Below are 23,846 nucleotides of genomic sequence, written 5' to 3' on the forward strand. Positions count from 1 at the left end.
TTTTTCTTAAGGCCCTTAATCCAGAGAACTGCTCATGCCTCTATGCTCTTAAGTGCATTTAAGGACAATTTTAAGAAAAACTTAGAAAGATATTGGTGAATGAGGTCCACTGTTTACAGACAAGTAGTTATGATTTAAAAGCAATGCACTGCACTAACAAATAAAGTCTACATTTTTAATGATGTATTTGAAAGGTAATGTTATTAAAGTGATCTGCATCCTGTGAGACATTACATTGCTACATATCATTGTTTCAGATGATTCTGACTACAGAAGGTCAAAGAAAAGGAACAGACTACCTGGTATGACACAGACCTAATCAGACAACTCAAAATAGAGCAGGTTTTTTCTTCACATTTTTCTTATTTAATTATTGATTAGCCTAAGAGGGTAAGCCTAAGGGGGCAGTCGTGGGCTGGAGGTTAGAGAACCCTGTGACCGGAAGGTCGCTGGTTTGATACCCTCAGCTGACAGTCCGTGACTGAAGTGCCCTTGAGCAAGGCACATATCCCCAATTGCTCCCCTGGCGCCGTGGATAGGGCTGCCCACTGCTCCGGGCAAGTGTGCTCACTGCCCCTAGTGTGTGTGTTCACTAGTGTGTATGTATGTGGGTGTTTCACTGCACGGATGGGTTAAATGCAGAGGTCCAATTTCACAGTGTGCAAACACCGTGACAAATGGTTCAATTGAATTCAAAGAATTGTCTTAGAAATATCTTGGTTACCCAACAGAAACACTTAAAGTCACTAGATAACAATTCTGCTGGTAAGAGACATTCCAATTATTATATCACAATGGCCCCCATCAACTGATTTGTCATTCTAAAGTTTTTTCTGATTCTCTCTTTGTACAGACAGCAGCAGTACAGAAATGACACACACTGACACGCATGTTACCACAGCCATTGAGGAGCAGCCTAGAAAAACACAAGGTATGTTTAGATCTGAGTGATATATGATCCTGGGGATATGGCAGTTTGTAGAGTTCAGTTTCAGCTGTAAGGTCAACCGCCAGGTTTCCATCATGCTGTCAATTTACATTGAAGTGGCCCTGAATTAAAATGTTGCAAACAGTTATGTGAGTTTCCATCAGAACTGTAGAGAATAAGACTCTCCAAGGCACTTTCATAAACATGTACATGGAGAAACTTTAGAGCAAAATCTTTGAATGTTGGACAACTTCTCATCGCTGTTTTGTTGAATTTGGTGGCCGTATTTCAAATAGTAAGAGCGCAAAGACAAAATGCACTGACATGATAAAGCTCAAGCTCACCATCTGTTTACCTAAAATCATTGTTTTCTTTGTGTTTTCTTCATTTTTTAAATTCTTTTATTAATCCACCACCTAAGATTATAGGAAATAGTATGATGTGACGAATCATGCTTATTATCAGGTGCATGAAATATAAAGGTAAATGATGTCCCATTTAATTTCAGTTGACTTTAACTCAACTAGCTCTCATATTCTAATATTTAAATCCATCTGAAAAGCTTGATTAACTGGATCATGTCACATTTGGGTTAGACACCTGCAGGTGCAGGGTATAAAAACTACAAAATACACACTTAGATGCGGCAAAATTCAGAAAAAAAGAAATGAAAGTGTTGTTGATTGTTATAAAAATGTCAGCAATACATACCATTCATTCACTCTTAGACTGGCTGCACCACTATCTTCATGATCTTAATGCTGTAGATTGCTGCTATCATTGCCTCAATATAGGCCTATTTAAAATTTTTGTTTGTTTGTTTGATTGATTTTATTCCAAGATCCAGTCATAGAGGACAGAAGCAGTGAGGAAATGGATGGACGTCTGGATTTTGAGACATATCAGGAGAGGAAGAGGATGACTGTCACAGCCAAAAGAAGTGAGGAACATGGACTTACTGGAATCACTGAGACTAGGGCTACAGACAGCCACTCACCTGACCAGTCTCACACCAAAGAAAGAAATAGAGAAAACAAAACGGAGCTGCCAGTGAACAGAAATAGTGCCAAAGTGGCAGTTAAACACGTCAGAGACTCCACCCCACTGAGTGGTAGCCCAGGTAGTATTGATCAGGACTTGGACAGCATGGATTTATCCAGCAAGTCCATGGAATCTCTGAATAGCGAGGACACCAGTATAGGTGGTCTAGATACTGATCCGCAAAGCAAAGCAGGGATCACCAACTATGAGAGCGAGCTGAGGAGACTGTGTGCTGGTAGAAAGAGACTTAGAGCACCCAGCATTCCCAAAGAGCAGCTGGACACAGACAGTGTAGAGAGGGTGAACAGTGAGCTTCTAGACAGAGACAACAGCAATGAGATGACAGGCCCTGTAATGCCTGCTCACTCCTTGTAATGTTTTTCCAAGCTTTCATGATTTGAACTCCCTTTAGTTTCAGTATTGTGTTTCAGAATTTGAACTGGATTTGCTGCATGATTTCAAACTTTTTAATCATCTCTATATGAATTCAGACCAATTGAGTCCATTTATCTAGCATTGACAGGATCTCAGCAGACCTGATATGGATTAATTAATTGGCAATAGTGTTACTCCTGTACAATTAACATTTTAATAAAATGTTAAGTTAAAAATGATGTAATGATGTAAAATATGCAAAATATGGAAACAATTCCAAAAATACCAAGAGCCACCTAGTTAAAATGTTAACTATGTAAGTTGTCATGTATTTTACCCAGTAAAGGTAACACCATGAACTCTTTTCTCAATCTCTGTGTGTTATTTAAGACAATCTTATTACATGGTAACATATGACTCTCTAAGATAAAAATGTAAAATCCACTGTACATCAGGCATTTCCTTTTTCCAATTTTGATTTTTCTACATTATTTCAGCACATAAGCTGTACTTTACATAATTTCATGATGAATGGACCAATAGGAAAGAGGTCTACAAATTAATTGGAATAAAATCTTGTTATATTAACATATAAAGTTGGGAATATTTTTGTTTTTGTTAACAGTAACGATATATAAAGTTAATTATCTAGACAATACACAACAACTTGTTTTAAAACACAGAATAAATAAAAAATATTAATAAATAAAGAAACAAAAAACCACAATGTATTTTTTAATATGTCTTTGTGCATTATCTCCTTATAGAAGTTCAGTATATACAGCACAGTTACTGTTCACCACCTGCTTCAGCTAATCAATCCTTCATTAGATGTGCTGCTGATTCAAATGAACAATGACTGAAGCATAATGAGGGCAGAAACCGGCTTATTCCACCATTTTCCCTCAAGATAGAGCACAAACGTTTTAAGTAAATGAACAGAATGTCTGTAATGGTGTTTCAAAAGTAAGGGAATGTCCATATGAAACAAAAATGGTTTGGCAAATGGTGATCCAATTTCAGGGAAAAGGGGGAAACCTGTTGAGCCCTTCCACTAACATGGTGACCATCTTGGATTCAACTCAACTTTTACAAACGGGAAGGTAGGTGTGTGACATAAACAGGTAGGGAATGTCACCAGGAAAACTTCATATCAACATACACACACACTTGAAGGTAATCATTTTAATTAAGATACAAATTACTGACAAAAAAATGCACCAATAACAACAGTAAACAAGATTAGGACCACAGACTATCTAAAGGCGCCTCTTTCCTCTGACTGTGCGGCCTCCTGTTCTTCAGGTAGACTAATTGGGTGTATTTATCTAGCACTGACAGCTTACTCTCTGTGGACGTGATGGGGAGTGTGTCTGAGAGCGTGCAGACAGACCCACCGCTAACCTGTTTGTCAGACAGCCCTGGTGTTTGGCCCGTCTTGGCTGGTCAGCACATGTTATGTTTGGGTCGGCCAGCGGTGGAGGAGGGCCACCGCGCAGCCTTTCCAGCTCCAGCTGCCTCATCCGCGGCCGTGTGGGGCCGTAAATTACACGGCTCCTCTCTCGTCCGCGGCAGGCTTCAGCGACTCTACCGGGCCTCCGAGAGTCTTTCGCCGTCTCGTAATCATGACAGAGATGTCAGCATGTCGGCGAAGATTTACGGCGGATTCGCGCTAGTAATGGCGCCCCTGCTCGCAGCTGTGCTAAGCGGCTAAAACGTCAACAGGTTAGCCTACATGCTAATCGAAACAAAACGACGCTCTGCGGAAAACAAACATGCGAGAACAAGTACAAGACATGTAAACAGTGCGCTTACCTGTAGACCTGTAACGTGCTGTGATGATTTATCTGTTTTGTGTGTGAGGCTGTTGTAAGGGACTTACACCTCCACCCTCAATAAATGGGTTCTTCAGAGGACCTCACCAGCCCCCTGAACGTTTACATGATTTTCGTGCTGTTAAACGGTTCATTTGAATGAACATGAATAACCTGTTGTATATGTTTTTTCTAAAGAACCTTTTAAAATGTTTCTGTGTAGCACCAAAGAGGGTTCCGGGGGTGTTACAAGTGTAATACATAAAAGTCAAACATTTGGTCCTACAAAGGTTGCAAAGGTTTCTTTAGTAAAGTAAATGGTACTATTTAGAACCTCGTGTTCTGTGTAGCATCATTACATGCATGGATGCTTTGCCTGGTGAAATGGTTCTTCAGATTGATGAATGCGGTGCTATATGGAACCACTATCAACAAGCTATATGGAACCACTATCAACAAGGTATTTACAGCCATATACAGTTAAAACCACAAGTTTACATACACTATATAAAAAGACATGTATGCATTTTTTCCTCACTATCTGACATGAAATCAGAATAAACTTTTCCCATTTTAGGTGAATTAGTATTACCAAAATTATTTCTACTTGCTAAATGCTGAAATAATGAGAGAGGGAATTTAAGGCAGTTTTATTACTTTCTTCAAAAAGTTTAAATACATTTCATTAGTATTTTGCACCATTGCCCTTAAACTGTATGATTGGGTCAAATGTTTTGGATATCCTTCCACAAGCTTTTCACAATAGTTGGCAGGAATTTTTCTCGCACATGCCTTTTCAGCTTTGCCCATACATTTTCAATAGGATTGAGATCAGGGCTTTGTGATGGCCACTCCAAAACATTGACTTTGTTATCCTTAAGCCACTCTGTAACCAGTTTGGCAGTATGCTTCGGGTCATTGTCCATCTGGAAGACCCATTTGCACCCAAGCTTTAACTTCCTGGCTGATGTCTTGAGATGTTGCTTCAGTATTTCCATGTAATGTTCATTCCTCATAACTTCAGAAAATCTGATGTTGTCAATAATCTGATCAATGTATTTATGTACACTTGAGTAATCAGGTAATGTTAAAACTCTCTACATGAGTCAGACAATAATGGGATTTCTGCTTTGCAACCAGCCAAAAAACTCATAGATGTGACGTAATGTAAAACTCAAACTTCATGCTGTGGCTTTTTAAAAAAAAATAATTTTACCTGAAAATATGAACATGCATCATTTAGAAGATGAAGAATATTTAAATCCTTCATTTCATCAAGCATGTAGATGGTTTCCAGTGTTTTGCTGGTATCCGTAGTGCTGTTTGCTTATTTCCAAGACCAAGACATTTTGTCTAAGGTGTAAATTTAGCTCTAGATCTGTGAGGCTAATTGGGTAACAAGGAATATAATATTGGCATACTGTGTGATATGTTGTTGGCTGTATGTTTCTTTCTGTGGGGATGTGGAGGATTTGAGTAGTTTTAGCATGATGGCCTGTATTTATGTGCTCTTTGTTAATGAAGTATTTCAATTTTAAAGCTTAGTAGCTTTTAAAGAAGAAATATAAGATTGGTATCCACTGAAACTCAAGGTTTTAGTGTTGATATCGGAAAAGAAGCTGTTTTGGTAAAGTAATGACAAAAGTCAGTGGCTTTACGCTTGAACGGGACAAAATAATATGGACAAGTACATAATTCAAAACAGTAGTAGCAGCTACTACTGGTGTCAAAATCACACAAGTAAGTCTATTTAAGATTCCTTGACAGGTTGATGTGCTTTTAGATGAGTGTGTTATGATAAAGGCGCTTTACATAATGCTAGCTGTCTTTGTTATTTTAGACTTATAGCTCCAGTGCATTTGTTGAAAGGGGAAAGTTAAATTTTGTTTTTGGCCAAACCATCACTTCTGATCCTCTTTCTACCTGTTGTGATTCTAAGTCATGTTTCCATTGAGCAGCATTTGCCAATACAGTTCTGGATAAAGATGATGATCTAATGTGCATCTTGTGTGCTTTAAATCTCAAGATGTTTAACATCTCCAGCATGTTCCATCAGAAGATGAATCCTGTGGGAATGTCCAGTGTAGCCCAAATGGTCTGTTTTTTATAGTGGAAGGCCTTTTCTAGGGCAACAGATAACTCAGTAAAATCCATCACTCTCAGGACCAATAACATTAATATAAAGGACAAATGGTGCTTCTTATGGCAGAGAGATCAAAGTTAGAGAACCTGTTCAGGAGGACTGACTAGATTGTTCTGAATGTTTTTATAATTTGTCTGAGTCCGTATTTGTTGTTAAAGCCAGAACTTCTGCAAATGCTGTGTGCATAAGAAAGACTTCAGTCTGTAATGGCTCATTGTATGCTGTCCTGATATCTGGGGCTGGAAAGGCCAGTTGTTTATGTGATTTCTGTGGACAGACAGGTTTATGGTGGAACAAGATTTTGCAGTGGTTTATTTCAGGTGTTCTTGTCTGTTGCTGTCTAGTTGCTTTGCATTAAATTATGATCACAAAAGCCAAGTCACTTCCAAATCACCCTAGACAGACATACACTATATTGCCAAAAGTATTCGCTCATCTGCTTTCACACACATATGTACTTGAGTGAGATCCCATTCTTAATCCATAGGGTTTAATATGATGCCAGCCCACCCTTTGCAGCTATAACAGCTTCAACTCTTCTGGGAAGGCTTTTCACAAGGGTTAGGAGTGTGTTTATGGAAATTTTTTGGCCATTCTTCCAGAAGCTCATTTGTGAGGTCAGACACTGATGTTGGACAAGAAGTCCTGGCTCACAGTCTCTGCTCTAATTCATCCAAAAGGTGTTCTATCGGGTTGAGGTTCTGTGCAGCCCAGTCAAGTTCTTCAACACCAAACTCGCTCATCCATGTCTTTGTGGACCTTGATTTGTGCACTGGTGTGCAGTCATGTTGGAACAGGAAGAGACCATCCACAAACTTCCCACAAAGTTGCGAGCATGAAATTGTCCAAAATCTCTTGGTCTGCTGAGGCATTAAGAGTTCCTTTCACTGGAACTAAGAGGCTGAGCCCAACTCCTCAAAAATAACCCCATACCATAATCCCCCCTCCACCAAACTTTACAGTTAGAACAATGCAGTCAGACAATCACTGTTCTCCTGGCAACCGCCACATCCAGACTCATCCATCAGAATCCCAGACGGAGAAGCGTGATTTGTCACTCCAGAGAACATGTCTCCACTGCTCTAGAGTCCAGTGGCAGCACTTTACACCACTGCATTTCACGATTTGCATTGCATTTTTGGTGAAGTAAGGCTTGGATGCAGCTGCTCGGCCATGGAAACTCATTCTATGAAGCTCTCTATGCTGTTCTTGAGCTAATCTGAAGGCCATATGAAGTTTGGAGGTCTGTAGCGATTGACTCTGTAGAAAGTTGGTGACCTCTGCACACCATGCGCCTCAGCATCTGCTGACCCCGCTCTGTCATTTGACGTGGTCTTCCATTTTGTGGCTGAGTTCCTGTCGTTCCCAATCACTTCCACTTTGTTATAATACCACTGACAGTTGACTGTGGAATATTTAGTAGTGAGGAAATTTCATGACTGGAGTTGTTGCACACATGGCGTCCTATCACGGTACCATGCTGGAATTCACTGAGCTCCTGAGAGCGACCCATTCTTTCACTAATGTTTGTAGAAGCAGTCTGCAGGCCTAGGTGCTTGGTTTTATACACCTGTGACCATAGAAGTAATTAGAACACCTGAATTCAATGATTTGGATGAATACTTTTGGCAATATAGTGTGGGATACAGACAAAGAATATCAGTTAAATATGCAGAGAGAAGTGGTGGACAGTAACTAAGTAAATGTAATTAGTTACTGTACTTAAGTATTTTTTTCATGTATCTGTTATTTACTAAAGTATTTCCATTTTGGGTGACTTTTTACTTTCACTCCACTACATTTCAAAGTCAAATATCTTACTTTTTACTAAACTACATTATGCAAAATCTGTTGTTCCTATAAAAGTATAAAAGTGTAACATGAAAACAAGAAGCGTGCAGCAAGAACAATCAGGGCACAGCGCTTTGTTTTGATCTTGTATGACCAACAGGTCAATATGACCCAGTGCAGCACACGGTTCAACGTCTGTGCAACAGCGTAAAAATGTTGGGAGTGTCTATTCCAACTTAAATGGAACTAACCTAACTTCGTGTAAATAGACCACAATATAGAAATATGTACACATATGCAGTTGTGATTGCCGTGTCTTTTATCTGAATTTATACAAACACTTTCATTTTATAGAAAATTTGTTTTGGCTAGTTTATGTTTATGAACAGAGACCTGCAGACGCAATATAAACTCATTTGTGATCCTGTGATTAAAGCAAGTTTTTATTAAACTTAAACTTGTAACTAAGTTACAAATAAATCTCAAACTGAAACCTTGTTTGTTTGTAAAAGTTCTTTCAGAGCCACTTGGTTCTGCCTCATGGAAATTGTTTGCCTTCAGTGTTTTGTGCTTACGATAATTTGAATAGAGATCAGTGTCATTAATAATAATTAATGACAGTAATTAATGACATTCTATTAAAAAGATTGGTTTACCAAGACTGACACTAAAGTATTTTCACCTTCAGTCTTGTTACAAAAATGGTAAAAGGACATTAGAGTCATAATTAGTCTTTTAGTACTTTTACTTTTGATACTTAAGTACATTTGAAGACAAATACTTTTGTCCTCAAGTGGAGGTCTAAAGGGAGGAACTTCTACTTTTACTGGAGTAATATTTTACCTTGGGTATCTCTACTTTAACTCAAGTACATGATTTGTGTATTTCGTCCAACACTACTTTTCACTATGTATGTTTGGAAGTTCCATATGACAAAATGCAGTGATTGCAGTGGTGCCTACATTACAATGATGTTTTTGTTTGTTTTGTTTTAAATACTGTCATCACCCCATCTTCTGTGGGCACTTTCATTCATTAGAGGCCATTGCATTTTTCTATTCCATGCTAGTCCATTCTGTTGCACTTTCCATTGTATGGTAAACTGTGCTTGATTGTAGGAATGTTGGTGATGCTGCCAAAAACTGTCCAGTGAATTTACATTTATCAATGTTATATATAAACAACACATATTTAGAGCATGTGAAGGGCTTTGTGTGGCGTCCGAATCTCAGTTTGGTTTCAGGAAGCCAGATTCAGCCTAATGCTCTGCTGTAGAGAAACACCAATGGTCAAACTGAGCAAGTCAGAGTTTATTTCTTAAAAAGACCTTTTGCTCTTATGGCATTTTGTGTAGGTTTGAAGCCTCTGTGTCCTCTGGGGATAATTGTGTGCCTGCTGTTTTGTGTCTCGTGTTCAGTGTGCAAAGTGGAAAGTTGTGGAGAGCAATAAAAATGCTTCTTTGCCACAGACAACCATTTTTTCCACATGACCAACATCAGCCACACTTCATTTTTCCTCGTGGCTTGTGGATATCTGGAGCAGTCTCCCAGTCTATGTCCACTAGAACTTTCACTTGCTGCCATTAGAGCCAATAGGCAGCACAACTGTTTGTTTTCATGAATGGACCCATAAAGAAGCAGCCTGTGTCACTGAGTACTTTGCTGTACAGCTGAAGATCAAGCTTCAGTTTAAAAACCCTTTTAGTCAAGGATGCAAGTAAATTATCTATTATATGTCATCATATGCATTATGTCATCATATCTTCAGTATATTGTTGATCCTGCATTTGAGACCTGAATATTGAGCCAGACATTCTTTTTGAGTCTGTGAGTGTAATGTTAATTCATAAAGGCATAATACTTAAGAGGTATGAAATTCTGCGTTCTACAAAGTCATATACGGTATGCTTTCACCACATTTGAGATCTAAATTAGAGATGTGACTTTTTACTCATCTTAAATGATAAGGGTGTGATCACTATTGCAGAAATTCAGCACCAAAACGCAAATGCAGATAAAAACAGAACTGCAGAAATAGCACTTAAAGTTATGAGAGAGTGTATTTGGAAACAGGCCTCGCAATAACTACGTGCCTCTTGTATCCACACTTATTGGCATTTTATCAGATATATTTATAACAGCTACCATATAGGTGCATTTTGAAGGTTTATAGTCACTGAAAGTAGCACAATTCATCAGCCTCAGTGTACCCTCCACCATAGGACCACCACTGACTTGATATTATTTGGTTAGTAGCCTGGTTTAGTTGAGTGTTAGTGTTTGTTGTGCTGGTATGAGGTCCAGTAGTGTTGCTGGAGGTTTCACACTGTTGACACTGCTGGGTTTAAGAAGTGATAGCCAAGCAAAAATATCCAACTGGCGGTGTGTGTATTAGGCACAAACTATCAGGTCAGTGGTGGTCCTCTGCTGATCCCTGTTTATGGACAGGTTAGAGGGGGTGCTGGTAAATTGGCATGGCAACAAATGCCATCAGTAATCATAAACCTGCAAAGTACACCTATAGTACTAGGTCAAGGTCAGAGACTATCCATCCATCCATTTTCTAAGCCGCTTCTCCGTCAGGGTCGCGGGGGGTGTGCTGGAGCCTATCCCAGCAGTCTTCGGGCGGAAGGCAGGATACACCCTGGACAGGTCGCCAGTCCATCGCAGGGCAGGTCAGAGACTACCTTTTGTTTATTTAACTTCCACGCCAAACAGCCATTAAGTTAGAGCTCACTGTCCTAGTTAGAGCTCACTGATTTTTACATAGCAGCATGGATGGAAAAAATGGTTTAAATGTTATTTCAGTGGCACTTCTGTTGGCTCTGGCATGAATTGTTGCATAGCCTATATACAATTAAAAAGTAAATGTCAATAGAAACTGTTGTAGCTATCTTTAGAAAGTACATTCAAATTTTACCAATTCTTTGCCAGGGATTGCCATGATTTCCTGCGTGGTGTTTATATGACACAGCTGAAGCTTTTGGTAAAAAGTGCCATGTCCTGGATTATGTGAAACTTATAAATGGTGTGGAAAACTACAGCACAACCTGCACATGTACTGAAGTAAAACTGGAGCTCACCCATAATGTTCCCATTTAAAGAGAAACTTTAAACATTTAACATTTACATTTACAGCATTTAGCAGACGCTCTTATCCAGAGCGACTTACAAGAAGTGCTTTGTCAATCTAGAGAAAGTATCTTTGCTAGTTACCAATAGCTTAGAGAAGAAGACAGTCCTGGGCTCAGATACTGCTAGAAACAAAATGTCACTGCAGACACCAAGAGAAAAAGAACCAGAGTTGAACACAGAACTCTGTGCCATTCAAAGCAATACAATAACAATAAGATACAATACAATACAATAAACTACAATACAGAGTGCAGTACAATAAATAAGTGGAGCTTATAGTTCAATGCTCATTTAAGTGCTGTGTAAAGAGATGAGTCTTCAGTCTGCGTTATTTTTTTTAATTTATTTTTTTAACCTGTCATGTCTGGCCATTTTTGCAATCGGAATGGTAATCCGAATGTACTGATGTACCAAACATATTTGTTTTCACAAGAAAAAGCTCTATAGGTTACTAAAGCCTATTCTTGTTAAAGTTTGTATTTTATTTGTTTGGCCAGGCCTGACAGGCAATAAAAAAGAGGACAGGAAAGAAAGAGAAGAAGGGAGGAAAGAGAAAAAAAAAAAAAAGATAATAATAATAATAATAATAATAATAAATCATAATAATGATAATTAAATAAGTAAATAAATAAATAGAAATAAATAAATAAAAAAGAAAGAGAAAAAACAACTAAAATAAGTAAATAAACAGACAACTAAATAAAAATAAAAATAAATAGATAAATAAGTAAGTAAATAAAAAAAAGAGAAGGGAAAAAAAAACAATTATACAGATATACATATTCACATATCTATACATATACATATATACACCCAGACATAATTCTACTATTTGCTGCTACATACATACACATGTTTACATATCTATACATATGCCTCTATACATATACACCCACCCACCACACACAATTCTACTGTTTGCAGCAACGTGTATATGTGTGTATATGCGTTCACGTGTCATGTGTCATTGAATGTGCTCAGCAATGAGGGCAAGAAGCCGCAACCATGCCCCCGTGGTCCAGAGACAGATAGGGAAGGACCCGGGGGACCCGGACCATCCACAGCCCATTAGGAACTCAGGAGACCTGAGGCCACACGCCCCGACGGCCACCGCGTGCACGCCCCAGAGGACGAAGAATGGAGGCCCCAGACAGAGTGCCCACAGACAAAGGGCAAGTGACCGGAGAGCCAGAGGCAATGAGCAGCCCACCCCCCCGGCAGGCCAACATCCACAGCACCCTATACCCGGCCGCTGCGCAGGGAAGGCCGGCCCTAGGCCCGAAGCGGCCACGCCCCCAGGACACCACCGCGCTCCAGGCCGGCGCCCGCCCACACAGCTGACACAGCACAAAACATACACACCCACACGCACACAAGAGACAACAATTATCACACATACACATACTCACGGTTACAATACACATACTCACAATGACAATACACATACTCACAATTACAATACAAACACATACAAACACACACACATACATACCAACACAAACACACTCACCCGCAACAAACTTCACACACACCCATATACACGCAAACACAGTGGTCCTGGGTCCAGAACCAACCGGCCCTATGTGGTAGTCCCCCTACCTGAGTCTGCGTTTGAAGACAGCAAGAGACTCTGCTGTTCGGACAGCCAGTGGGAGTTCATTCCACCATCTGGGTGACAGTACAGAGAACATTCTCGACGCTCGTTTCCGTGCACCTTGAAGGATGGCGGGTCAAGCCGACCTGTACTCGAAGGTCGAAGGGCTCGTGGTACAGTTCGAGATTTCACCATTGCCATCAAGTAGGTAGGGGCTGTTCCATTTTTGGCTTTGTAGGCAAGCATTAGGGTTTTAAATCTGATGCGCGCAGCTACAGGAAGCCAGTGAAAGGAGCGCAGAAATGGGGTGACGTGGCTGAACTTGGGCAGATTGAAGACGAGTCGTGCTGCCGCATTCTGGATGAGTTGCAGAGGCTTGATGGTCTGCATGGGAAGACCAGCCAAGAGTGAGTAATAACTGCACAAGCAACTACCCAAACTTACTATAGCTGTCTTGCAAATTTCTTTGTACCTCCAAAATGGCAAAAATATTTTAAAAGATCCACATACATAAAGAAGGGGCAAGTCAAAGAAAAGTAGATAAGAGATAAACAAGATATTCCAAAACTGGAATTCCATTAAAAAAAAATGTGAAAGTGAGGGTGCATGACCTGGTAGACACCAAAACTATCACCTCAGATAAACAGTACTCCAGGCTTTTTTTTTTGAAAGAGATAAGAACATCAAGCTCCATCCTTACTTCAGATTTGTCTTCTTCCACTGTGAGAAGACAACTCAACACTTATATTTCAGGCTTGCTTTCACATATTGATTGTATATCCACTAGAGGGACCTCTTTGTTTTCCAGTATTTGAAAACTTGTTTCTGGTTGTTTTCAGCCTTCTACCTTCTCTCTTCTAACTGACTTTGACTGAGTATTGACTGTGGAACCCCCTGCAAACCACAAACCAGTCAGTACTCCAAGCCAGCTGGTATTTTTATCCATCTCTGACATAAAGGGACGTTTCAGTGTTGTGGACCGAGAAGGACCACTCCACGTCCATCTCGAGCCGCTGCGGGAGGAAAAGAGCTTTGCTCCCCAATGTCTTTTCCATGTGTAGGGTTAAATGGAACGTAGGGAAGGAGAGGCAGAGACGGCTTTGGCTGCTGTTGGAGAACAACGGGCTTTCTCCGGCCCCACCAGCACTGCTGAACACACACACAGGCCCCAACCTCCCCCGGCACACACATGAGGACTTCATTCAGGAACTGTTGGAGGAAAAAGTAGTTTGTGTGTGTGCTCCCAGCAGTGGGGGTCTGCGTGGGTGTATACAGCCTATCATGATTCCTTAAAAGGAGGCCTGGTGCGTGTGTGGACTTGTGTGAGTATAATTTGCACTGCATAGCCGGCCAATTTCTGTGCGTTAGTTTGACTAGTGACTGACTCCCTCTTGGCACTCGGAAGGCGCTCGCCTTCAAATGAGGCCCAGTTCAGGAGTGATGTGAGATTAGTCACTGCACCCTACTACTGACAGCCTGCAGACAGGCCTAATGTGTCTGGGTGAAGAGCCTCGGCCAGAATCCCTCTCTCTTCCCCTCTCATCCTGTCCTTCTCCTCGGCATGCCGCTGATATTTTTCAGGCTGAGGAATGTGTTGATTTTGTCACTCCCACCTCAGTGTTTTGTCAGTGTTCTTTACTGTATGATGCAACTGCAACTTTATTCTAATAATTTAATTTTCCTACTGCCTAAAATAAAAGTGGAAACTGTAATAGCACGGAAGCTTTGAATTGCTTATGCTATTCAAAGCTTTTTAACTTTTCATTTCTTGGCATGTTGCAGGTCACACACATTTATTGTAAATTATTTTCTAACATGGCTCTTTCTCAGGTGTTGTCAGTACAAAAAGACCTTTTATTTTTGTTCCTTTTTCTGATGTTTGCTGATAGCAGAAAGCTGCTGGGTGTTTCTGATCTCCTGTGCTCATTTCCCTTTTAAGAGCTTCTTCTGTTCTAGATGTAAAGAAGGGTGGTAAAATGAATAAACCATCACTTATATACCCTATCACAAAGGAAAACAAACACATCCTGCCCAGAAGGTGTCGGTTGACACCCAGTGCGTTAAATCTTTGCTGCCTGTAGGAAATTTGATTAAATGCGTCAAAGAGACGGTGACCTGCTAGTCTGGGAGTGGAGCTTTTTCATTTGTCTTTAATACCCAAGTTTAATTTCATGATTGACTAAAGCTCCAGGTGCTTAGTTAATGTTCACCAGATGAGCTCTGCCACAATCCCAATTTTCCAGCACAAGCTGTGGCTAATAAAAGCCTGGATTTTCGCAGTTTCGCAGACACCCCTCGCATTCGGCCTCTCCGAGGGGCAGAGGGAGAGTGAGCGAGACCGCAATGTTATACTATGTTTTTATTAAAGCATGTGATTGACAGCTAAGGAAGATTTTTCCAGTATTAAAATCCAAGCCCAATTGGACAGGATGGAGTGCACAGGGATCTGGCTCTTAGCTGCTGCTCCTGGCTCTGCAGTTCATCTCTCTCTCTCCCTCTCTCTCTCACTCTCTGTCACTCACTCTCACTCACTCTCTATCTCACTCACTCACTCAGTCACTCACTCTCACTCTTTCTTACTTTCTCTCCTGTGCAGTAAGGCACTCAGGGCTGACAGATTGGCCCAGAGGATTCCAAGACTTCTTTTACAATCAAAACTTGTTAACTCTGTCTGTGAATTGAACATTTGGATAAGATGAAGAGAGAGAGTGGGAGTGGGGGATAAAATGGAGAAAAAGAAGAAGCCAGGGATAAAGTTGAGGGAGGAAGCGGGGGATGAGATGAAGAGTGAGAGAGTGAGGGCTAAGATGGAGAGAGAGGGAGCAATGGATAAGGTGGAGCAAGAAGAAGCAAGAGATGAGGGGAGAGAGGATGGGAGCAAAAGATAGACAGAGAGGGATAAGGTGCAGAGGGGCTAAGGTGGAAAGAAAGAAAGGGGGAGTGAGGGATAAAGTGGAGAGAGGGAGGAACAAAGTTAAGGATAAAGCGGAGAGGAATAGGGAGCAAGGGATGATTTCTGGAGAAATAAAGTGTGAGAAGCTGAAGAAAGTGGGTGGAATAGGTTGGGGAGCAAGAGAAAGGGATATGGTGGAGGGTGAGTGGAAATGAGGGATTAAGTGAAGAGACGGAGAATGAGCAAGGGATAAGGTAGAGAGAGAGACAGAGATAAGGCGTGATGGTTCTGAAGGTGCAGTGGAGGTGGTGTCTCCAGCACATGTTGCTGAGTTAGAGTGTGTTGGGATCAGAGGCCTCTGTGGGTCTATAAAAGCAGCAGAGAGAGGCAGCTCTGTGTAGTGTTACTGTACCATTCCTTCTCTCTGCTGGGCTGCTAGTCTTAAACTGGATTTTAGCCTATTGCCAGAATAGTCTGGTTAGTTTTGTTGCTCAGCATCACCAAGACCCACCTGCTTTGACAGGAAGGGGTCATTTGACTGACATCCAAACCAAACTACACTGTAGTGTTTGTAACATGTAGGGGCAGACAGTGCTAAACATAGTAGAGAAGCATGAAGTAACAGTGGTGTATGAGGGGAATTAGCTGCTTACAGACTTTTGTTTCCCATTGAACTAAACGAGTGAGTAGAGGTGCCAGGCAAAAAAATAATTCAGATAGTTGTGGTCAGCTTGTTGGGTGACGCTTTATTTTGAGTTGTCCTTTTTAGATGAAACAAACGCTCAAAGGACTCTCAGTAAGGTATCAACAACGTATCAGTGATGTAACAGCAGTAAATACATAAGAGATGTTTAATTAACTGTGTATATCGCTGTTGTCAGAACAAAACATCTCCAAATTGGTAACTTTACAAGAGAAGGAAAAAACCTACTTTACTTTTAATGTAAGTCAATGGAACTCGATATTTTTCCAAGTCTTTTTGAACTGTTTTTTTTTTGGTCCATTCATCATGAAATTTACATGCAAGATAAAGCACAACAGGTATTTTCAAATTATATCCAAAACTGAAAAATGGCAAAAATGGAGAAACAAGGTTTTGTTCCAACAGCAGCAATACAAAATATGTTTATAATCTGCTGAATTCAGTTGTTTTCACTTTATTTGGAGGGTCCAAGTTCATATCTGTAGATGTTAACCTTAGATGTCACTGAACATGTAATAGGTATAAAACAGACCATAAAAAGCTTTTGTAAGCCTGCTGCTCACACCATTCTGTAAATGGAGTTTAACTGGATTAGGTTTTGGTTAAAGTTAAGGTTAGGATTAGGGCCAGGGTGAGGGTCAGGATTAGATTTTGGGTTAAAGTAAAGGTTGATGGTGAAGGTCAGGGCTTAAGGAATAAGGTAGTGTAAGGTTAGGTTTTACTTAATGAAAGTAACATTAAGTTTACTTTATGTAACATATCAACATAACATCTACTTAATGTAAGTAACGTACCAACAGTCCATATTCAAAATATTTTCTGCAATGTATTCAGATGCTGCACTACTGCTACTTCACTGATATGTTGTTGATGTGTTACTGATAATCTGTGTTTTATTAAGAGTTTATTAATCATCTATAAAGGACCACTCAAAATAGTGTTACCGATTAATAAAATATATAATTGCTGTTGAGATATGGTCCAAAATGACTTGGAATAAATATCTAATAGCTGCATTATCTTCCATTGAAAGTTAAGAAGACCTTTCCTTTCCTGTAAATGTACAATTATGGAGAAAACAAGGTTTTGTTGCAACAGCTATGATGCATCAGATGGACAGTGTGGGTGCAGCCTCTGACACTGAGTATGCTTATATGCTAGAGATGAGATGGTCTAAAATTTTACTATCATCATTTGAGTGTGTCACGATTGGCCCCTCCCAGTCCTGTCCATGTGTTTGTGTTGTGTTTTGATCTTCCATGTGCATTTGTTTTGGTTTCCTAGTCCGGCCCATTGTTTTGGTGACTCCTCCCCTGATTATTCTGACCTGTGTTTCCACCTGTGTCTTGTGAACCCTCGTTAGCCCTCTTGTATTTAAACCCTGTGTTTTCATTAGTCTAGTGCTGGTCTTTGTTTGTCTGAACTGTTGTTTGCTGTGTTGGTGTTATCTGCATTGTTGTGTGTTGGATGTACTGTTGTTTGTTTGCTTGCGTTGTTGTTCTGGTTTATGTCATGTCTGCCCCCCCTATCTATCCATATTGGCTCTATGACCCTGGACTGTCTCGACCCTGATTTTGGATTTGCCCTTAATAAATCTCGCTTATCTCAGCTCGTGCATCCACCTCCTCGCTCCCTGTTACAGAGTGAATTAAATTCTCACAGCTTTCTGTATCATTGTTATTTTTATATTGAAAGATTCAGTAGCACTAATGCACAATGAAGTCAAGTATTATATTGCTAAACTTTTTCATGTGTTTAATATAAATCTATGTAGAACCTTGGTTCTGTGTGAAGTCCCAAAAAGGGTTCTGCTGTTGTTACAATGTCAAATTTGTAATGACAGAAGAACCTTTTTTGGTGCTATATTGGACCATATACAACACATTGTCCATCAGTCTGAAGAATGATTTCACCATGCAAAGAACCATTTAAGCAAGGTATTAGTTCTTTGAGTGTTCATGGTTCTGTGTAGAACCATTGTCTTTATTAAAGAACCCTTACAGAACCATCAATTTTAAGTGTGTATGTAATGGGCTTGGCTTTAATCAATATCTGTAAATTATGGTTGCTATTAAATGTTTATGTTGCTGCATTAGTGAGAACCTAATTAAGGAAAAAAAACTTACTGCATTTCATTCTGTTTTATTTGATTGCAGAGAAATGACTCTAGGACAGAGTGGACTTGCACCTTTTTGGAAATGTTTCTCTTCATAATGAAACATCTAAACAATGTTGAGTTCACATTCACCATGAAGACTAACAGTGTAAGTACGTTTCTGTAAGTACGTCTACATTCCCATCAAAAACACCTAGAAATGCAACAATAGTAAATTGAGCAGAGAACACAGCCAAAGAACAGAGAGGTCTATGCAAACCCACAAGAGCAGTGATAGGAAAGGCTACTCATCAGCCAAGGCTGCACTCAATAAGGCAACAAGGTCTGCCAAGAGAATATGAGAATAAATTCTAACAGCAGTTTGCTGACACAGACTGTTGTCTGGAAGAGCTGTGGAATGATGACTAGGTGGGAGTATTCCCTAGACAAAAGCTCATCTCCAGCAGGTTCAACTTCTTCTTCTGATTTTAAAGAAGTTTAATTCCTCCCAAGACATGCATCATGTCTTCTGTAAGGTTTGTCTGTTCATAAAACTACACAAGAGCAAAGGCCCAGCAGACAGGAGTACAAGACTGGATTTACACACACAGCTTGTTAATACAACACTCTATAAACTCCAGCTGTTCTCCTGAAAATCAGGTAAAACTGTCTGTGATGTTATTTTGAATGTATTGCTCAGTATATAGTTGCATTATATTGCAAGTATTAATCTCCTGTATAACTCAGCATAGCAAGTGGATCATTGTGAAACGTTTTAGCTCAGTCACAGCTGCCCCAGCAGGAAACAATTAGTCTAAAGCCAGTGAAGACGGAGAGGACTTGTTTTCATACTGCTGGAATGTTGACAGGGTTATTTGGCAGGAACCCAAAGTCCAGAGGAAGATCAGTCAGTCACACAGGTGTGTGTGTGTGTGTGTGTGTGTGTGTGTGTGTGTGTGTGTGTGTGTGTGTGTGTGTGTGTGTGTGAGAGAGAGAGAGGGAGAAAAGATAGGGGCAGGTGAGGTCACCACCTGTAGTCCCAGGGTTGTTTTTAGGACGTCCTCTCATCCTCTCTGTGCACGGTTCCCTGCTGAATTAGGAAGAACTCAGAGACACTCAGGGAAAATGGCTCATGAAGGGTTGATTAAGGAGTCATTGGCTTCTAGATGCAAGCACTTAAAGCTTATAGCATTAAGGATTTTTAAGTCAGAACAGAGAAAATAACACAAACAGAACAAAAAAGAAAATCTAGACCAATCTAGAGCAATGAGAGTAATGATTGGTGTGAAGGCAAAAAGAACTATAGTACTGTGCAAAAATCAGAGACCACCCTTCATTTATTTAAAAGGAAATTCCACTGATTTTTTTTTTATTATTATTTTTGCATATTTGTAATTGCTAAGATGTAAACAGCCATTCAAAGAGGCTTGATGTGAGATCTGTTCTAGAGAAGAGAGAGTTAAAATGGTTTATAGTGGTGGTGATAGAACCCTGAAGTCTGTTGTCCTTAAAAGTAATTGTTTAAATACCAGGCAAAATAGTTAAAAAACAAAACGTTTTTTCAGATTTACCCCTATTTTCACCCATCATCAACATTACATATAAAAACCCAGAACACATGCGTAAATTCACCAGTCGTTTTGGATGGAAAATAAATTATTTATATTTGTGTTGCAGACATCCCCTGATTTCTTTCATCAACACTGTAAAGAGTTGGCAAGTTTCTCTATAATGAACCATTTCACATCAAGCCATCAGTCTCAGGAACTTCTATTTTATGCAGGAGAAAAAAGGAATTCCCCTTTCATATTAAGTCAAACAGCCATTAAGTACAAGTTATAAGACATTGCTGAGGAGATGGGTCACGCATCCTCTGAGTGCCTTGTTGGATTTGGACTCAATCTCCCAGAATCCTCTGCGAGATCACATGACTTCCACGCAGCCAACAAACGATGATACTCACCTGGACTCAGCCTCCCAAAACTCTCCGGGAGGTCACCTGACTCCTCACATGACTTTGCGCTCATCAATTTCGCTGAACGAAATTATGTAATAGGAGACAGAGAATTACTCATGATAAAACTAGCTCTAGAAGTATGGTGGCAATAGCTAGAGGAAGCAAATCATCCTTTTGTGGTGCTGATAGATCACATGAACTTATGAATATATACATGATGCTAGACGTTGCCTAACAAGCCCATTGGTGGGAGTCCATGCATAGAGACGTACACTCTTTTTTAGAATTAAGAATTTAGATTTTACACTGTGAAATTAGACCTCTGCATAACCCATCCATGTAGTGAAACACCCACATACATGCACACTAGTGAACACACACACTAGGGGGCACTGAGCACACTTGCAGCTCTATCCACAGTGCCAAGGAAGCAATTGGGGTGTTAGGTGCCTTGCTCAAGGGCTCTTCAGTCATGGACATCTTCCGAATACTTTGTCATGAAAATCCCTCTGATTGCTCAAAATTCTCTCACAAGCTCTGCAACTGGTTTGACTCCTTTCCAATGCATTCTGGGATATCAACCTCCCATAGCACCTTGGACCGGGGCTTCCTCTGATGTTCCAGCCGTAGATTCCTGGATGCAGAGGAGTGAACAAGTTTGGGAGCAGATGCATCAGAAGATAGAACAGGTGCTTTGACGGAACAAGGAGCAGGCTGACCATCACAGGAGATAGAGCCCGGAGATAGAGTGTGGTTGGCTACTAAGGACTTCCGAAACATAGAGAGAAGTAGGAAACTACTACCTAAATACATGGGGCCTTTCAAAGCTGTTAAAAGAATCAATGAGGTCACTTATAGGTTAGACTTATCCCCCTCGATTTAGGGTTTTACGTTCGTTTCACGTCTCTCTGCTTTAACCTGTTATTGCAGGGCTTTTGGACAAGGCTGAACCAGATGTCATCCCACCCCTGCTAGACGTGATGGAAAGGGAACCAGTCTACACTATCCATTGGCTGCTGGACGCCCAGAGACGGAGGTGTCTTTTCCAGGGCTTGGTAGACTGGAAGGGATATTGCCAAGAGGAGCAGTGCTGGGTACCAGCAAAGGATGTCCAGCCCTCATAGCGGAATTTCACAGTCAGCACCCAGACAAGCCTGCTCCTCGTCCTAGAGGCCACCTGAGATAGGGCCTCTCCCTGCTCGTTTGAGTTGTCTGCATAAACTGATGGGGGGCCTACTGTCATGCATCCTCTGAGATCTGAGAATCCTCGTTGTATTCGGACTTGACCTCCCAGAATCCTCTGGGAGATCACATGACTTCCACGCAGCCAAAAAACAATGATACTCACCTGGACTCAAATGACACATCACATTTTTTTGCTCTCCTATCAGCGCTCTCGCTCTCTTGAATACTAATGTGTGTCACCTGTGTTGTAGACCATATGACAAACATAGTTTAGTATATAAGCCCGGGCTTTAGGTTAGGGAAGTTGTGAGGTATTGAATCCAATCTGTGATCTACTGAGCATCTATTCTGGTATATGTTTCTCAGGTATGACCTTTGCCCTTTTTGCCCAACCCTTCGGATTGTTTACCTGGTTGCTGTTTTTCGGACTTTGACGATCTGCTTGTATGTCTGACTACATTTTTGCCTTTCCCTTTTCGGACTATTCGCCTGGTGGTGTGATTGTGATTTTGTCTTTCTTATGCTTTCTCGAACTGACCCATGCCTGTTTTGTGACAATGACCTTGGATTGTGATTCTATAAGTAAAGCCTCGTTTGTCTTTTACATCTGCGAGCGTCTGAATCTGTTTGACACGTTACAAGATGAGACATAAGATAATCCATTAAAGGGGATTTTAGGGGAAAAGCAACAACAAATAATAAAAAAGTGGTTAAAAACGATTAAAAGATATAGAGAAGCTGTGCCAAGGATGTGTAGCTGTCAAGAAAAGGAATTAAGACGAGGAATCAGACAAAAACACACAGATGCAATTTTTGCGTTGAGAGTGTTGGTAGAGAAGTACAGAGAAGGTCAGAAGGAGCTACATTGTGTCTTTGTAGATCTAGAGAAGGCATATGATAGGGTGCCAAGAGAGGAACTGTGGTACTGTATGAGGAAGTCAGGTGTAGCTGAAAAGTATGTTAGGGTGGTGCAGGACATGTATGAGGATAGTGAGACAGTGGTGAGGTGTGCAGTTGGAGTGACAAATGGTTTCAAGGTGAAGGTAGTGTTACATCAGGGATCAGCTTTGAGCCCCTTCTTGTTTGTAATGGTGATGGAAAGGTTGACAGATGAGGTCAGGCAGGAGGCTCCATGGACCATGATGTTTGCAGATGACATTGTAAACTGTGGTGAGAGTAGAGAACAGGTGGAAGAGAATCTGGAGAGGTGGAGGTTTGCACTGGAGAGGAGAGGAATGAAGGTCAGTAGAGACAAGACAGAATACATGTGTGTGAATGAGAGGGCGGCAGGTGGAAAGGTGAAGAAGCAGTAGAGGTCGTAAAGGTGGATGACTTCAAATATCTTGGGTCAACCATCCAGAGCAATGGACAGTGTAGAAAAGAGGTGAAGAAGAGGGTGCAGGCAGGATGGAGTGGGTGGAGACTGGTGTCAGGGCTGATGTGTGACAGAAGGATAGCAGCAAGAGTGAAAGGGAAGGTTTACAAGACAGTAGTGCGTCCTGCTATGATGTATGGTTTGGAGACTGTGGCTGTCTAAAAGACAGGAGGCTGAGCTGGAGGTGGCGGAGATGAAGATGCTGAGATTTTCGTTGGAAGTGACAAGGATGGACAAGATTAGAAATGAGCAGATCAGAGGTACAGTGAAGGTGGAGCAGTTTGGAGATAAAGCCAGAGAGGCCAGGTTGAGATGGTTTGGACATGTGTTGAGGAGGAATAGTGGATATATTGGTCAAAGAATGTTGGAGATGGAGCTGCCGGGCAGAAGGAGAAGAGGTAGACCTCAGAGAAGGTTTATGGATGTAGTGAAGGTGGACATGGAGATGGTTGGTGTAAAAGTAGAGGAGGCAGTGGATAGGTCAAGATGGAGGCTGGTGATCCGCTAAAGGGAGCAGCCGAAAGAAGAAGAAGAATCAGATAAAAACAAGAGAATTTGCAACTGAAACCAAGAAGAACTGGCCAACCTTGAGTCCATACCTAAACATCGCTGAATGTGTTTGGGATTAATTGGATCATGAGAAGCAGAAAATGCAGCCAACTTCTGAGACTGTACTTTGAAGGTGTGCAAAAAGATCCCTGCAGATTTAAATTAAATACTGAAAGCAAGTTCCTAAAGTGAGTGGATGCTGTAATAAAGACAAAGGTGGATACACTAAATAGTGGAAAATTGTATAATTAGCGGTTGTGGCTTCACTG

The 23,846-nt window shown here is 40.8% G+C and overlaps 1 long non-coding RNA gene across 1 annotated transcript; it reads left to right on the forward strand.

Annotated features, from left to right (window-relative positions):
* The first annotated feature begins 3,235 nt into the window (after positions 1-3,235).
* LOC108436543 lies at positions 3,236-22,257 on the forward strand. Its single transcript, XR_001858534.1, has 3 exons — positions 3,236-3,447; positions 18,573-18,680; positions 21,399-22,257. It is a non-coding gene; the product is annotated as an uncharacterized LOC108436543 (long non-coding RNA).
* Positions 22,258-23,846: the final 1,589 nt, after the last annotated feature.

The sequence above is a fragment of the Pygocentrus nattereri genome, chromosome 3 (genome assembly GCF_015220715.1).
Source record: "Pygocentrus nattereri isolate fPygNat1 chromosome 3, fPygNat1.pri, whole genome shotgun sequence".
Taxonomy (NCBI): Eukaryota; Metazoa; Chordata; class Actinopteri; order Characiformes; family Serrasalmidae; genus Pygocentrus; species Pygocentrus nattereri.